The following is a 17222-nucleotide window of genomic DNA, read 5'->3' on the forward strand; positions in this document are numbered from 1 at the left end:
GACTCATTGATGAATACTAGGTGCAGAAGCCAAGACCACTCCTTGAGGAGGACATTAAGTGTATTGTTTTCAGCCTTGGCATGCTGGGGAGCAACAGCTTTTCTCTTTTTTGATGGCATCCATTGGCTACCACAGAGCTTCTCTGTCCTGAGAGAGCTTGTGAGTGTAATGAAAAGGGAATAAGGACACAAAACGGGCAGCATGTAGGAGAGATGATCTACAGTACACAAAGGAAGAAATATTGCAGCCTCATTTTATTAATTTCCTAGAGCTGCTGTAACAAAGTACCATAAACTTGGAGGCTTAAAACAACAGTCTCACGGATATGGAGATAGAATCTTAAATGGAGGTGTCAATATGGCCTTGGTTCTTCCAAAGGCTGTAGGCCTCACTCTTTACCCCTTTCCTAGCCCTGTGGTTTCCTGGCAGCTTTTGGCCTTTCTGGGCGTGTGACTGCATAATTCTGTCTGCCTTTGTCATCTCATGGTCTTCTCCCTGAGTATCTCTGTCTGCATGTGGCCATCTTATTCCGAGGACAATAGTTATATGTATTAGGGGCCCACCTACTCCAGCATGCTCTCCTTTCTAATAATTACATCTATTTCCAACTGTGTGACGTTGTTTCCAAATAAGGCCCTATTCTAAGGTACTAGAGATTAGAACTTCAACAGATCATCTTTGGGGGAGACACAGTTTAACTCACTCATTTTTACAAAAGTAAGAAAGTACAAATCATGTAATAAAAATGTACTGGGAAGCTAGTTGTGCCGACAATCACTCTTTCTAGACTACTACTTATATATCCTCTTACAATAAAAAAAATTGCTTCTCTGGGGCCCCCACTATTCGGCTCTTTTTTCTTTTCCTCTGGTAGATACCATTATGTATGATGGATCACTTACTTCTCTCCACTAAATATGGGGGAGTGGTTCTCAAATTTTGTTGTATATTCCAGATCACTTGGGAAACTGATAAAAATATGCAGAAGCCCAGGCTCTATCCTACTTGCCAAGCCCAGGCCCCTGTACCTTCTAATGACTCTCTCTTTTGAAGCAAACACTCTGGATTCAGAGTTTGAGCATCACTGGACTTAGGGCCACAGCTTATAGTCTTTGCACCCCAATCTTTGCCAGAACCATGGAAGAGTCTGTAAAAGATGACTCCTCCACCATCAAGGCCTTTTAATGCCTGACCCCTTTAACTTCAATGACTGCCTATAGAGCCAACCACTCCCATAGCCACACTCTGGGCCTTCTTGTCACTGTTGCACTCAGCCAGTGTGACCGGTATTGTAGCCAACAAGCTGCACTCCACAAGAGCAGAATCATAGCACCAGTTCTGTTTTTCTTCAATTGTCCTTTCCATCTTCCTTCGCAGCCTAGTTTCTTTTTATTTTTTCCTTGTCTCCAGGGCAGAAGATAACTTTCCTGGCTACTTTCAAGTCATAAAAATTCTCCTGGTGACACTCAGTCATAAGAATAGACGCGGTTCAGTAATTAAAATGTTCAATAAAATCTGAACCACACTCATGATAAAATCTGAATCTGCCTCCATCGTGTCCTCGCAGCAGCCAGGAGAGTCTGGGAGAGTCTTTGGAGGGAGACACAGCTGCTTCTCTGCTCTCCTCTGGCTCTTTATCCTTCTCATCAGGCACCCCTACCTCTTCCACCCCTGTGTTCTCAAGGGAAGGACCTGGACAAGGGGAGAGATCATCCAGGTCTCAGCCAACAGGCACAGCCAGTCTCATGCCAGCTTTTGTTCCTGCAGATCCCTGCAGCTTCCTCTCCCCTCCATGGGGTGTTTGTGTGAATTTTGGGAAATATTCCCCTTGGAACATCCAGCTGTGCACCCGTGCACTGCTGGCCACTTGTAATGCTTTCCTCAGCCCCTGGCCACCTGCTGCCGCCCCTCTGGCCAACTGGCCATTTCTCCCTCTGGCCAGTTTTGGAATCGGAGAGAGCTAGGCCTGTGGCTGGGGTGTGTCCCTTGCACAGAGCCTCTTCCTCCTGCCCCTATGCTCAGCTGCTCATGCTCTCCAAGTCTGGAGCCACCGTCAAAATTCTTCTGGTAGTTTCCTGAAAGTGTCCTTCTCATCTTTCTCCAGGGGAAAAAGGCGAGGCCCTCTATTAATTCTCCAGAAAAACTCATCTCAGATTTTCGGCCTCAGTGTCTGTCTACCCACTCCAAGTGGTGATGGGGTAAGAGTCAGACCAGGTTGACCCTCCCTCGGTGAGCTCCAGGGTGGCACAGCTCTGGACTTTCACCTGTTCTTTTCCTCCTAGGCTCTAGAGCCTCTGCCAGAACTGAAACAGAAAGAGTCCCAGCTGGGCTTCCTGTTCATCAGGCACCCCATTGCCCAGAAAACAGCTAGCTCCTTCACTGTGTCTATGAAATACTTCTCATAGGGACAGTTACAATGACCCCGCAAGGACCCTTCCCCCACTCATTCACAGTCCTCTTACCTTCCCTGCCATCACTAGCCCTCACCTGCTTTTTATTTTTTTTTATTTTTTATTTTTTTAAAATATATTTATTTATTTTTTTTAATTTTCAGCGGACACAACATCTTTGTTTGTATGTGGTGCTGAGGATCGAACCCGGGCCGCACGCATGCCAGGCAAGCGCGCTACCGCTTGAGCCACATCCCCAGCCCCTCACCTGCTTTTTAAATCCCCTCCCAGATTCGACGTCATGGTTCATGCTTTCAATAATACCTGCCAGTTACACAACATTTCTGTGTCTCTTTAATCTTTTCCTCATCAACCTGGAAAAACTGTAATCCTGGGTGGGCTCAGGGACCCATGTGCTCCAGGCCTGCCCAAGGCGGCTGAGCACCCCAGTCGGGAAGCACAGGAGGGCAGCTTCATAAGATGGCCTCACTATAGCCACTTCTTAGTCTCTGAAGGGCAGTTTCAAGTCCTCCATGCTCTCTTCGACTCACAGCCCGCTCAGGCAGAAGAGACCTCCTGTTATAGAGAAGTCAGCGCTATAAAATCCTCCCTGACCATGCTTCCAGTCCACACCACCTGTGCCCATCCTCGGCTGAGTCACCAGCTGAAACAGAGACGATGCTTCAGTACAAGACTTCAGTGCAAGACTAGCTCCTTCCTCTGTATTCTCTTTGGATCCTATCCCTCTCACTTTCTTAACCACACACCATTAAACCCTTTATCTTCAATTCCCTCTTTTAGATTCTTATCAGTATCTAAAAATATTTAAGTCTCCTCTATCTTAACAAACCCAGAACAGCTCACACTTATAAACAAATTACTATGCACTGCTATTGTTCTAAAGACTTCATTTATGCTATGTATTCAAGCTTCTATATTATCCTTCAAGGGAGGCAGTATTTTTATCCCTACTTTAAAAGGAAACAGATTCAGGAAGATGACAGCTTGCCCAAGTTCACCTGGCAGGTGGGTAAATGAGATTCAAACCCAGGCAGTCTGATTCCATAGCTTTTTCTAGTCTCTGGATGTCTCACTGTTTTTATGGTCTATTGTTTCTTGAAATATTTTTGTTGTATTGTCTTCTCTCTTCTTGATCTGCTTCCTCCCCAAGTCCCCCACCTTTATTAAGTTTAAAATTTATAAAAAATCTGCAAGAATAGTCCAATAGGCACCTATATCCCTTTATCAAAATTCACACACACATATCAACATACACATCATAAGCACACATACAGAGGCAGGTACCCAATGTAATTGACACCTCAATTAGCTATACTGTCAATGTATAGAGTTTCCACTTCACTGCTAGAACTTCCAGTTGCAAATCACTACATAATTATTAGCAGTGACTTAATCAGTCACTTCTTTTATATTCTGTCAGTGACTGGTCACTGAACATCTGCTGTTCAGATGATGCACAGACAGCAAAGCCTGTAGTTGTGTGACCTCCTTGTCTTCCAGTGATCAAAATCAAAACATATCACGTGACATGTTTTTATAAATAGGGATCTTTGAAACAGGAAATTGGCCAAAAAAAGATGAATGTGCAGGGAAATAATGAAAAGCAGTAAGATTGAAAGTGAAATTTAAATAAAATACAAATGAACTTACAGAACAGCAGCTGACTGAGGGAACGCTGGCAGTGCCGCCATTAGAGAGACTGCACTTGCAGCCAGGACAACTCCAACAGGCATTAGGAGAGCAGGTGGGAAACAGGATGAAGATGTTCCAGAGGGGGTGACATGAGCAAAGAGCTTTATATAAATGTAGACAGACTGACAGAAATACAAGATCTTTCCCACTGATTACACAACATTAAAGTGTAAAGGATAAACTAATGCAAGTCAATCCAGACTTAGAACAGAGTATGGCAATTTGTGAAGGCACAGAAAAGATGCTCCAACCAGATGGCAAGTTTTATATCAGACACAGCAGCTCTGTTCAAACTACTCTTGGTTCAGTTTTTCATGATGAAATTTAAATACTTAAGTCTTCAATGAATGTTCTTTTTTTTTTAATATTTATTTTTTAGTTTTTGGCGCACACAACGTCTTTGTTTGTATGTGGTGCTGAGGATTGAACCCGGGCCGCACGCATGCCAGGCGAGCGCTCTACCGCTTGAGCCACATCCCCAGCCCTCAATGAATATTCTCAGTGCTTTAAATGACAGTGTACTAAATAAAAATTAGTTTTACTTTTTTTTTTTCATTTTTCTATACTTATAACTGACCAGAGAGAGTTTTCTGGGTTTTTTTGTTTGTTTGTTTTTAAACTAAGGATTGAACCCTGGGAACTTAACAACTGAGCCACATTCCCAGCCATTTTTATTTTATTTTGAGAAAGGGACTTGCTAAATTGCTAATGCTGGTCTTGAACTTTGATCCTTCTGCCTCAGCCTCTCAAACAATTGGGATTACAGACAAGAGTTTAATGTTTTGACAAAGATTTTTGTGTGTGTGTGTGTGGTACTGGTGATTGAACTCAGGGGCACTCGATCTCTGAGTGACATCTCTAGCCCCATTTTGTACTTTATTTAGAGACAGGGAAATAGGGTTTCCCTGAGTTGCTTAGTGCCTCGCCATTGCTGAGGTTGGCTTTGAACTTGCGATCCTCCTGTCTCAGCCTCCAGCCTCTGGGATTATAGGCATGTACCACAGCACCCAGCTTGACAAAGATATTTTTCTTAAATATTTTTTTTTGTAGCTGTAGATGGACAGAATGCCTTTATTTTATTTGTTTATTTTTATGTGGTGCTGAGGATCAAACCCAGTGCCTCAAGCATGCTAAGCAAGAGCTTTGCCACTGAGCTATAGCTCCAGCCCAAAGATTTTTGAAGATCAAGAACAATTGTAGGGCTGGGGATGTGGCTCAAGTGGTAGCGCATTCACCTGGCATGCGTGCGGCCCGGGTTCGATCCTTAGTACCACATACAAACAAAGATGTTGTGTCTGCCGAAAACTAAAAAATAAATATTAAAATTCTCTCTCTCTAAAAAAAAAAAAAGAACAATTGTAATTTTCCCCACTGATTATTAAGATCAATATGCAGCTTCATTATGCATGGTCATTTTTATGGCCCTGTATTCCCACACCATTTTATAGTCCTGGTAAGCGTGAGAGTCCTCAACCATGTGAGAGTTCTCAACATTTAAAATGATGCTTCCTCCCTCAATTTTTCAACATGTACCTCTATCTTTTAAGAACAAAGACATTCTCCTACATGATCATAATATCTCTCTTACGCTCAAGAAACTTAACATTCATCAGTGGGGCATGGTGGTACACATCTGTAATTCAAGTAACTTGGGAGGCTGAGGCAGAAGGATCACAAATTTCAGGCCAGCCTCAGCAACTTAGTGAGGTCCTGTCTCCAAAAAAAAAAAAAAAAAGGCTAGGGATATAGTTTAGTAGTAGAGCACCCCTGGTTCAATCTCTAGTACAAAAACAAAAAATGAAAAAATTTAACATTCCAATCATAATGTATCTAAATATTCAGTACATATGCAAATTTCCACAATTGTCTGAATGACACACATCTTTTGAAACATCCAGTATTTAAGTAAAGACCAGACACAGCCTGGAGTTTCCTGTAGTCTAGAATAGCTCCATTGTCATTTTTTCTCCTTCCATGACATTGATATATTTTTAAAGAGTTCTGTAGAATGTCTTACTATTTGGACTGTTCTCATTGTTCTTCCATGCTTAGGTTTAGATGAAATATTTTGGGCAAAAATACTATGTAGATGACAATTTGTTCCTTCTCCTCATCAACATCAATAAGCACATGATGCCTGTGAGTCCCATGACAATTAAGTTCAATCATTTGATTAAGGTAGTGTGTCAGATTTTGCTGTTGTCAAATTATCTTTCTTTTGATATTAATGAGCTCTGTATGAGGATATACTTGGAGACTATGAGAATGTTTTCCAACCTGTCACCTAGTGTTATTAGCATCCACTGAGAATCTTTCCTTATCAAATACTATTTTGTGGGTGTAAAATGACTTTGTGTCAATCTTGTCCACATTAGTTGACAGTCTTCTGGAAAGAAGAGCCTTCTTTCCTTTTTGGTACCCTCCCCTCTTTCTGAGTACTTTGGTAGACTCACAGATTTCCTTTTAATTTGATATTTTATAATGAATTATTAACTCTATTCTATTATTCAAATTGCTTCATTTTGTACAGCAGGAGGACCTTCAATTTGACTTCAATGTCCTTTGACTTATCCCATGGGCTTGTGAATGCTAACCTGGTTATTTTCATTGAGTGCTAGATATTGCATTTAGATAATGCAATATCTAGAGGTCTAAAAGGGTATTCTCCTGCTCCAAAAAGTATTCACATTTGCTTTTGGCAAGAGGTTAATGCCGCTAGCAATTCTAAATCACTTTAATCCAATCCAATTGGAAGACTTGGGGGGAGCTGAAGTAGGAGGGTTGGTCAATTTCTGGTTTACTCTTACTCCCAATACATCCTTTGTTTGGGTTCTCAGCCCAAAGTCTGGCATAGCTCACCTTGACCTTCCTCAAATTTTAGTTTTATATTCTATTGTGGTTTAGATGTGAGGTATCCCCCAAAAGCTTGCTTGTGAGACAATGAAAAAAGGTTCAGAGGAGAAATGATTGGGTTGTAAGAGTTTTAACCCAATCAGGGATTTAATCCTCTGATAGGGATTAACTGAGTAGCAACTGAAGTGGTAGAGTGTGGTTGGAGGAGGTAGGAATTAGGGAATGGCTTTGGTGTATATATTTGTATCTGCAAAAGTGGAGTCTCTCTCTGTTTCCTGACCAATATGTAAGCTGCTTCCTTCCGCCATATTTCTCTGCCATAATGTTCAGTCTCACCTCGAGCCCTGAGGAATGGAACTGGCCTTCTATGGCCTAAAACCTCTGAAACCATGAGCCCTTAAATAAACTCTTCCTTCTCTACAATTGTGCTGATTGGATCTTTAAATCACAGCAGCGAGCAAACTGACAATATTCCTATCCCTGTTAGTTTGCCAAAAGTTCTATACAGCTTAGCTATATAGAACCATTACAAAATGGTTTCCAAATTGTAGCCACCATTTTGGAAAAAGTGTCTCTCAATCTCCAATTTCCCTTCTGCCAGATCTAGTTTTCTAGATTCTTCATTGTCACATTACCTCTCAGAGTGATTTTAAAAATATTTTATCTGATTTTTGTGGTTTTTCTTGGTAAGACTATGAGACTGAATTACCTAATCTATTACTGGAAGTGAAAGTTCCCTGTTATTACAGATTGACTTTCAAAAATAAAAACACAATCACATAGTTTCCTGATTAAAACCCTTCAATGACTTCCATTTTCTTTGGGAACCCTCCATCAGGCCTGAATACCTACATCCCTCATCATCTCCAGGCACTTGCCTTCTCCTTTCTAGTTTCCAGATTATCTCTAGGTGACTCTGCAAAGTCTTCAAATTCCTGCTCTGCACTTGCTGTTCTCATCTCCTGACCACTACTAACTCTTCCACCATCTCCCTTTGATGTAGTTGCTGCTTACTTAATCATGAGAGCTCAGCCAGATGTTCCTCCACCAAGAAAGCCTTCCAGGACCCCCTCCTACAGGTCAGGTCTCAGTCGAGGCGCCCTGTACTTCTTCAAAGCAGTTACTAAGGTTTACAATTCCATGTTGATTGCAGGGATTACTGAGTAAGGCCTCTTGTTCCACATGCTACTTGAAGTCAGACACTGCATGCCCAGTGGTTACTTAGAGCAGGCATTCAACAGTAGAGAGGAAGAAGAAGAACCGTGTCAATCCACAGTGCTCGTCTGGCTCCTCACTGACGTCGCCTGTTCACTTTCACCAGTGGGTCTGTACCTAGGATCCTGTTGATGTAGCTAAAATTTCCTGGCTGTTAACGTTGAACCTTAATAAAAACAGTTTCACTTTCTATCTCTCTTATGGTCATAAAATTTCATTTCAATAGGAAATCATTTTTAACCAAAGAAACATTATTTTTGGTGACTCTGCAAAACTTCCACATCAAGAGGTCACCTTAGTGTCAATTAAACACACTGATCATGGAGAAAAACACATTTAGACCTTGACTTCTAATTTAACTAACTCTTCAGAAAATGAAAAATAAAAATCAGAGTGTCTCAGGCAGGTGATGAAGTCAAAATAGTGCACATAGTAAACAATAATGCAGATCTTTTCTTTAGCTTAATATAGAGTTCCCTGGTAGAGTACTTTTCCATCTGTTTTACATTTGAAAATCAGAGACATCTGCTTCTTTAAAGTCTATAGGCAAGAAGCCAAAAAATAATGGGAATTCTAATTGGTACTATAAGTTTTTGTTTAAAGCCAGATTTAGCTGACATTAGTAGAAACTTGCATAAGCCTATATCCATTTTTCATTTTCATATTTTAATATGATTGACCTGGCTATCTTTATTTCTTTAGACTTACAGAGCATACAAATGCCAACTGTTTCACTTCTTTAGCCTCAAGTCATTTCTTATTCTGTCAGCTTCCCTGAACATGGGCTGTCAGGTCACATCTACTGTTGCAGGGATTGCTGTGTGCCTCTACTGGAGAAGCAGGAAACAGCCACTAGGGAGGTACTTTCAGGGACAATCATCTACACTGCTGCCCCTTTAAATGACTTTAAGGTGTCTCAAAAGTTGCCTTCTAGCCAGGTGTGGTGGCACACACCTGTAATCCCAGTGGCTCTGGAGGCTGAGGTAGGAGGATTTCAAGTTCAAAGCCAGCCTCAGCAAAATCGAGGTGCTAAACAACTCAGTGAGACCCTATCTCTAAATAAAATACAAAATAGGGCTGGGGATGTGGCTCTGTGGTCAAGTGCCCCTGAGTTTAATCCCTGGCACTCTAAAAAAAAAGAAAAGAAAAAAAAGAAATAAAAGTTGCTGTCAGATTAGGCCCTCCAGAGACCCTTACAAGGAGCCAGCCAAAATCCCTGTTATTCTGACCTGCCCTTTTTAGGTGGCCTAGAGTAAACTTGCTCATGATACTACCAAGTTCTCCATCCAGTGGAGGTCCCATCTGTCATTTTTTTTAAACTCATGATGGGTGAAGAAGCATGACTTATACTGAGCATGCTCAGGATATGCCCCTCTCGATGTGGCAAGGGGAATGCCTCCTGGATGGACATGCATGTCCTTCCCAGGAAGCCCTGGCTGGGTTGCTGTAGGAGTCCCCCAAGGCTCCTTACCTGCTGAAAGCCACAAACCTACCTTCACTGATCTGATTGTGCCCCGCTATGCCCTCACCAAGGCAAACTCACTGCTTTCAGTTACAAAATGAGTGGACACCTAGGGGCAACACTACCTGCTTCCAGACCTGTGAGAATAAATCTACCTCCTATGCAAAAGCAGAACTATTTTTCTTACAATTCACATTTGTAGGCCTTCCTGGTTGACCAACATGTCAAAAGGAGCAGCCAATGGATTTGCTATGTAAGTTTAGAAATGGGGACACTGGGCAACAAGCAGCACCAACGTGGCCTCTAACTCTGGACTTCACCATCCAATTGCCTGCTAACCCCTCATATCCATTATCCAATGTCTCAATCATAACATGATCAAAACTACTCTTGTTCTCCTGGCTCTCCAAAGCTTATCTTTCCACATTGCAATGAGTGACAACTCCACTCTTCTAGTTGTTCACACAAAAAACTGAGGAGTTGGGGCTGGGGATGTGGCTCAAGCGGTAACGTAGCGCGCTCGCCTGGCATGCGTGCGGCCCGGGTTCGATCCTCAGTACCACATACAAACAAAGATGTTGTGTCCGCCGAAAACTAAAAATAAATAAATAAATAAATAAATATTAAAAAATTCTCTCTCTCTCACTCTCTCTTTAAAAGACAAACAAACAAACAAAAAAACTGAGGAGTGGCCGCTGGCTCTTCCGTTCCTCTCACACTCCACATTCAACTCAGCAGCAAATCCTCTGAACTCTACCCTCCCATATCCAGAATCTAACCACCTCTTGCCACTGTTACAGTTACCACATAGTCCAAGCTGCCATACTGTCTTACCTGAACTATTAACTATATGTCTTCCTGTTTTTATTCTTTCCATCCTACAAGGCTCTTCTCCACACAGCAGTCATTATTTTAAAAGTATATTACGTTGATTTTGATTTCTGTCTCAAGGTAAAGTTCAAAGTCCTTAAGATGAACCTGAAACACCTATGTGCCCTGGCCCCCATGACCTCAGCCCCAGCACTCCTGTTCACTCTACTCCAATTAATTGGCGTCTACGATTCTCCTCAATACACCAAGCCTGCCCCGGCCTGGGCACCTCCGATATTCCCTCGGTTGTGCCTTTATTGTCCTCAGGCTCCTGTCTCTTTCAGGAAGGCTTTCCCTGCACAGCACATCATTTTTCAAAGCACCTCGTTCGCCTTCCCATGGCACTCTCTGACACCAAGGTACACGATGGTCGTGTACCTTGGTTTATCTAGGACTGTCCCTGTTTCATCTGTACCATTCTGATTTGATGGTGAATAATTATTTTCAGCATGTTCCTGATTGATAAAGTATGTCACTGTCTTACCCTTCTCATGCTTGATTTTACAACTTTCATCACCATCTTATACCATTTGTCTGTTTTCCCCCCAATAGAATGTTGTAAGGGTTGACCATTTGTTCTATTCCATGCTGTCTCCCTTGCATTTAGGAGTGCCTAATACATGTGTATGAACCCCAGCTCTGCAAAAACAAACAACAACAACAAAACAAAACCCCAAATAAGTACAAACGAATGTATATACGTATACATTGCCTAGAACACAAATGTTCAATAAATGTGTGTTGAATGAATAAATAAAGCCATGGATTATGGACTACCTGTGCTCTACTAAGAGCCAGGGCAACAAGATAAATAAGTCATAGGCCCTATTCAATTCACAGGCCTCACCTGAGAAATTCTGATCTATTAGTCTGGTGCAGACTGGAAATATATACATAGCCACACACACTTAATGTGGCTCAAGTGACTCTCAAGTATAGACCAGATTGAAAATCTGTGGTCCAGGTACTGTCTGCTTGGTGGAGGAGTCAGAGATGAAAGTCAGACCCAGTGGTCTCTCCAGACTGCCCAAATCCCCACACTGAGTACTACGTTAATATGAAAACTTGGGCTACTAGGGAGTTCGGTTGCTAAGGTCTATTACTCTGCTGGGGGAAAAAAAAATTACTACAAATAGTATTGGCTTTGCAGAGGCCGCACCATAAAAATGGAAACTATGGTCCAGAATGTCTCATGACAGCACAAGGAGTGGAGAAATGAATGTCATCCCATGAAGCAGTGGGTCTGGGACTGGATGGAAGTGAGCATTCAGACCCAGTTCATTTGCCTTGTAACCAAACCCATACACACAACTCTAATGATGTCCTTGGACAAATGCCCACAAGTACAAGCGCTGTTGATTTGGATGATCTCTGCTGCACGTGCTTTGCAAGAACTTCACTGTTACTTGGGAATTATTTCCAAAGGACAAGGTTTCTTGTTTTTTTTTTTGTTTGTTTTTTGTTTGTTTTTATTAGATTTTAGATAGACTTAGAGTAGAAACAACTGAGTTTATTAATATTCTAAGGAATAATACTTCCAGATACTTAAAAACATTTGCTGCTGGCAATCTTCCCTTCTGACAATACACTTAGGCTTAACTCCCACATTGCTTTGGTATTATCAGCACTTTGCATGTATATCTGCATCCTGTTACTTCCTCTCCTGTTTGTTTCCTATTTAGCCACACCCCTGAGCCACCTCCTCCATACATCCAAGTGCTCTAAGAGACTGTAAGTTCTTAAAGCAGCAGAATCTAGGGAACTTCAAAGTGCAGACTCAATCTCTGCCCTTTTCTCCGAGTTTATGATTCTGGAGATCTAGACTGAGGCTGGAATCTGCAGCTGGTTTACCCAGCAGACTTTCTGGGTGGTTCTGAGTGGTCAGTTCACAAACTTCACTACAATAAGCACACAGACAGGGTAGACTGTGGAGACTGGTCACTACTGCACAACTAGTGCCTGGCACATGGACACCTGGCAAATGTGTGTTGGATCAGTTGAGTGAATGATCAGAAAAACATCTGGGGACTTCATCATCTCATACAGACCCAGACCAGTTACATATGACAGCAACCAGTCTGTGCAGTAAGGATTGCTCAACAGGTCCCAAACTGGAGGGAGTTAAGAAGCACACTTGACTTTCCGGATCCTACGAAAACAGGCATTTCCATAGAAGATTAGGCAATTTACAAATGCAAGTCTCATGCAACCACAGAGGCTGTGAACTCGCTGTTGCATTTTAGAACTCTTCCTGTTCATACTTTATCTGCTCCATTTTCTACTAGGCCTAGTACTTTCTCACCTCTTCCAACCAGAGGGCTCTGCCATCTCTCCAGGGCAGAGAAAAAAAAGCGAGTTTCACAAGAGAAGAGATTACACTTGAGACATGTTCTTATGTGAAAATGGTCTGCAAAGTGAACATTCTATCACCACGTAAAGATGTGAACTGTAAATTTACAGTTATCAAAACATGTTTAAGATAGATTCTGAATCTATGAATGTTGAATCAAATCAAGTGATTAAATTCCCTGCCTTTGGTTATTCTGATATATTCCTGAATAACATTTTCCAACCTCCTCCTGCCAACACCTTATTTAAAACTCACTCAAGGCAAATGAATTTCAGCCAAAAATCTTGTCTTGCTGCAGAATCCCAAAGGTGCAGAAGTCCCTCTCAGGGAAACAGGAAGTCTTCCATTCAGGTAAGTTCCAGGAGTTGGCCATTGTTAATAATTGCAAGACAAATTTTTTAATCATAGATTTTTAAAAACAATAGTAATTCAGTTGCCTAGACGAGAATTTGACTTTTCTTTCACTTTGGATATATCAGCTACATGCACATGTAAACTTCTTCCAAGGGAAAGAATAAATTACCCTTTTACACGCAGCCACAGCAAACATTATAGCTTGAACTTAGCACTCACAGATAAGGAACTGCTGGTGCACCATTTGTGATCTCAGCACAGTGATGCTGAGGACAAAGCTTCTGTTTTCAAATCTCAGGTCTCTCACTGTGTTCTGTTAGTCACCTTAGTCATTGTTTCCTTCTTGGTGTGGTAACCAAAACTAATCTTCCCAGCAGAAGGATGTTGGGAAATTAACTATTACTAATAATTGTGAGAACAGAAAGCAACAGAATATTTACACTTGATATAATTTTCTGTTAATGACAATGAAAACTGGAGGCCTTGAAATTTCAAGAAAGAAGTCTAGGCTTTCATGTGAATAAATGGTTCACTGGGATACTCTAATGAACCCATCAGTTATGCTAAGGCAAATCCAGCAGACGAGGATGACAGAATTAGAAATAAAAAGAAACTTGGAAATTAACACATTTCCATCCTATCAACATAATTCAAAAGAATTAAATAGCTTATATAAAAAATAGCCACATAGAAAAGGCCATTCTATGTGACAGCATATAGTCATGTATGGCAGATAGGTGTGTGTCTTTTGCAGTTTTGAAGAACATTAGGGAGGAGCCACATCTTAGCCTCTGTGTACTTACAACACTTAAGCCAGGCCTTTGAATGCAGTAGTCAAGTGATACTCAGTGAATCCATTAATTAAAACAACACAAAACAGAAGAGTGAATTGCCACGTTCATGGCAAGGAACCAGATAAGCAAAACATATTATAGTTACTTGGAATATTAAATAGCTACTTGTTTTAAAGAGTGTATTAACATGGAAAGCTGTTTATGACATTAGGTAAAATAACATAAATATATAGTAATATAATAATGACAACCCCCCCCCATAAAATAAGAGAATATAACTATATCAAAATGTTAAAATGAGACATTTAACTATGGGTAGTGTTATTTTTTTCTCTCTACTTCCTATATTTTCTTTAGTAATGTTTTAATCTTCAGATAATTTGGTATAACTATGAAATCAGCAGAAAAAAGTTGATATATTACTTTGCAACAGCTCTTGTATTGCAACATACCAAGTCATGCTACTATCTAACTGGTAAAGCCCGTGAGCAAGAAAACTAGTCAGAAGGTAACTTACAGTTCATGAGTCAACCAAGACTACATTCAGCTACACTTACCAGCAAATAGAATAGTCGAATGAGGACTTATTTCTCAGATATAACTCAAGAGTACTCTAATACTAATATACTCAAGAGTAGCCACTCCCAGGCTTGGCAGCTGCCTGAGAATGCTATGAGTGGCTCAGGTTCCTTCTCCTGTCCCGGCATCATCAGCTTTTCATCTTCATATTTTCCACATGGTATTCACCTTTATTTTTGTCACACAAGTCTATCTCCATCTGCAGGTCAGTATTCCAGGAGAGAGAGAAAAAGAAGAAACGGAAGAGGTGGCTCTGTGGAAGTGCCTTCCTGGAAATCTTGAGCACATGTCCCCCCACTGCATCTCGTGCACACCCATGGGATATAGGGAAAGAAATGTGTCAGCCAGCACATTGCCACCCGCCTCCAAAAAGGGGGAAAAAAATCAGAAAAGGCAACAAGCAGGTATCTTCTCTAGTTCAACCTTCTTTTCATTTTTCATACAAGGAATATACTAGTTCTCTCCCTAGGGAAATGCAGAGTGCCATCCAGTCACTGCCATGAAGTGAGTCCAGGATCCAAGTGGTGGTGTCAGGGGTACTCCCCAGGGAGAAGGAGGATCCGCATAGCCAGCAATCAATATCTAAAGAAAAGGAATCTGCCTCAGTCCTACCTAATAAGTTAGCCTGGTCATGGAACAGGGTAGGGTGTTGACAACACTCATTCAGAAACAGAGAAAATGGGAACCACGCAGTGGTCACTGGACCATAAGACATAGCAAATAATTACAGCAAGGCTTCCATTGCCTTGGTCAATCAATCTGTCAGTTTCTGTTTCTGTAAGATTTTCCTATTCCATTATCTTCTATGAATCATACCTGAGGTGGACATGGTGGGGAATACCTTTTCTTTCTCTTTTTGGTAGAGTGGATTGAACCCAGGGGTTGCATCACCGGGCTACATCCCAAGCCCTTTTTAGTTTTATTTTGAGACAGGAGTTTGCTAAATTGCTGAGGTTGGCCACAACATTGCAATCCTCCTGCCTCATTCTCCCAAGTTGCTGGGATTATAGGCAATGGCTACTATACCCAGCTGGGGATGGATACCTTTTCTGGAACAGTTAGAACTTTAGTATAATCTGAGGAATCTAAATCCAAGTGTTGAGTTCAGAACTTGGTGCCATTTTTCACTTTAAGGCAATTAATTTTCAGAAAGCAGTAGTAGACAGGTTAAGAAACTAGTTTTCAATTGCCTCAAGGGGGCAGGCAGTTCAGGGCCTGAGGAAGGATTTTAATCTAAGGTGCTACATTCTGGTCCCTTGTCATTGTGTGCCCCCCCCCCCCCACACACACACCTAGCCTTGAATTCCTGGGAGCAATTGATCTTCATGCCTCGGTTTCCTGAGCACATAGGACTACAGATACATTCCACTGTGTCTGGTTCTGGAAGTAAATTTTAATCTCTAGCTACATTAAGGTAATCTATCCCTAACCTAAATAATCCCAATGAACCATACCTCCCATATCCAGGGCCTGGTGTGGTCCCCTCCCATACTGGTGCTGCTCAGCCATATGACTTGCTTTTTGGCCAATGACACAGGAAGTACGGTGCAAGTAAAGGCTTGCTTATAGAGGCCTGCTCTCTTGGAATGCCCCTCTTCTAAGATTACCATCCATGAGGAAGCCTAAGTTAGCCAGGAGGAGAAGTGACAGGCCGGCAGTCTTCTTTCTACTCCAGCTTTCTTACCTTCCACCTTCTTTCCCACTTCATGGTCATCTTATTTTTATTAGGAGGTTCTAAAGCTATCGCTGTGCTCTGAGACATGTGGCCCTAGTGGGCCATCCTAGCCAGGTCCCAGCCATCATGGTGTGGAGATGAGCTGCCTATACTGCAACCCCAATGAATTCCTGAGCCAGACTCCGGAGTCATGAGTTAACAAAACAGTTATTGCTTAAAGGCAGTACCTTTTGGGGTCTTTGAACAGTAATTAACTGAAACACTCGTAAAGGCATAAGGAATGTATAACAACCTAGTCGTTGATGAGGGTGGAATTGTCTGAACGAAGGCATGAAAGGAAAGTAAAGGAACAGAGTAGAAGAAAAAAATATATAAAGCAAACGTAAGATGTCAGAGTTAAACTCAAATATTTGCTCCTAGGCAAGTCTACGATTGAGTAGATGAGCCGGAGATCTTGTCTCCGTATAGGCTTTAGACCTAGAGTTTCTTGTCTTTTACCTTTTAGCCTCTGAAATCCGCTCCTACCATTCCCACCTGCCCTGATGCAATGTGAACTGAGAAGCCTGCTGGGGACACCACCCTGGCTTAGACCGGGGCGGAGGCTCGGAACCACCGTACCATCTGGGTCCAGTTCCTCTCTTCCAGGCTTCCGCGTGCTGGAACACTTTTATTATCTTACTTCTGTGGAGATTATAAGAGCTTGTAGTGTTTCTGTGCTCAAAACTGAAAATCTAGTCATCGTCAGGAGTCGCAATCAAGGCATTTTGCAACACAGGAAACAGCACAGCTGCAGCCCTGGGTTCGGAGGTGAGCTCGGCGAGGGCCCGGGATAGGCGTCCGGAGCGAGGCGACTCCGTGTGGCGACCCCGCACGCGGCGGTGCGTCTTCTCGGGTCCAGCAGCGGCGGGTGAGGAGGCGGGGAGAGACACAGCCCGCCGCCCAGCATCCGGCGAGCCGGAGCCTCGTC

The sequence above is a fragment of the Marmota marmota genome, unplaced genomic scaffold (assembly GCF_001458135.2).
Source record: "Marmota marmota marmota unplaced genomic scaffold, marMar, whole genome shotgun sequence".
Taxonomy (NCBI): Eukaryota; Metazoa; Chordata; class Mammalia; order Rodentia; family Sciuridae; genus Marmota; species Marmota marmota.